This window comes from Grammomys surdaster, unplaced genomic scaffold (genome assembly GCF_004785775.1).
Source record: "Grammomys surdaster isolate TR1022 unplaced genomic scaffold, NIH_TR_1.0 63, whole genome shotgun sequence".
In the NCBI taxonomy this organism is placed as follows: Eukaryota; Metazoa; Chordata; class Mammalia; order Rodentia; family Muridae; genus Grammomys; species Grammomys surdaster.
The window spans coordinates 30,470,302-30,471,694 of record NW_021604565.1 but is presented as its reverse complement, the minus strand read 5'-3'; the positions used below and the strand labels follow the sequence as shown (position 1 = coordinate 30,471,694).

Genomic DNA, 1,393 nt, shown 5'->3' with positions numbered 1-1,393 from the left:
GACTAGAGGCCAGGAATGGCTGCATACACCAATCACCCCAGCACTCGGAACGAAGAGGCCAGAGGATTGGCGCAGGTTTAAAGCCAGCCTGGTTTATAAGGTGAATTCCAAGATGGCACGGAGATTCTGTAAAACAAAGAAGAAAGTGGCAAATAAATGTGCTTGGTTTAAAAAGGAAAAAGCAAGCTTTTCTGCCTGCTCCACTCCCCCACCCCCCCACCTCCAGCACCCCTCCGGGCTGCACCGAGTTCTCTTCCTCCGCGCTGTCAGGCTAGTGCTGCTGTCCTCAGCCGTCACCATGAACATCTACCAGGACCTCATCAGCCATGATGAGCTGTTCTCTGACATCTACAAGATCTGGGAGATCGCGGACAGGCTGTGCCTGGAGGTGGAGGGCAAGATGGTCAGTAGAACAGAGGGCGCCATCAATGACTCGCTCATGGGTGGAAATGCTTCTGCTGAAGGCCTGGAGGGTGAAGGCATGGAACGCACACAGTAGTCACCGGTGTTGATATTGTCTTGAACCATCACTTACAAGAAACTAGCTTCACAAAAAGGCCTTCATAAGGAACATCAAAGACTACATGAAATCACTCAAGGCCAAATTTGAAGAACAGAAACCAGAAAGAGTAAAGCCTTTTATGACTGGAGCTGCAGAGCAAATTAAGCATATCCCTGCTAATTTCAATAACTACCAGTTTTTTATTGGTGAGAACATGAATCCAGATGGTATGGTTGCTCTCCTGCACTACCGTGAAGACAGTGTGACTCCATTCATGATTTTCTCTAAGGATGCCTTAGAGATGGAGAAATGTTAACAAGTTGGATCTATCCCCTGTCACCGTAATTGGCTGCTGCTCCCCATCCATACAACACCAGGACTTAGGACAAACGGGACTGATGTCATCTTGAGCTTTTATTTTGACGGTGATTTATTTGGAGTGGAGGCATTGTTTGTTAAGGAAAAAAAACACATATCATGTGGGTTGTCTAAAAATAAAATGCATTTAAATTTAAAAAAAAGGAAAAGGCAAATTGAAACTATGATATAGAACCATTACATATTTACTCTAGGGGCTGAGATTTAAAAGACAAATACCAAGATAAATACCAACCATCAGTGATGCTTTGTAAAAAGTGATATGATGTAGGGGGTGTGGTGGGGGTCACTCAGTGGACCCATGCTGAGCACCTCCCGCTGGCCCAAGGTACCAGCCATATGACGAGAGGTCTAGTGAGGGGAGGAGAGAAAGAAGAGAAGAGGTCGGCTGGGAACACATGGATAGAGATGAGGGGAAGGAGAGAGGAAAAGAGGACAGAGAGAGGGAGAGGGGTCAGAGAGAGAAAAGGGTCAGAGAGAGGCCAAACAGTCCTTATATAGCAGGCCAGGGTA

General features: G+C 46.4%; 1 pseudogene; it reads left to right on the top strand.

Moving 5' to 3' along the window:
• Positions 1-298: 298 nt before the first annotated feature.
• Positions 299-818, top strand: LOC114621818 (annotated as a pseudogene).
• The last annotated feature ends 575 nt before the right edge of the window (positions 819-1,393 follow it).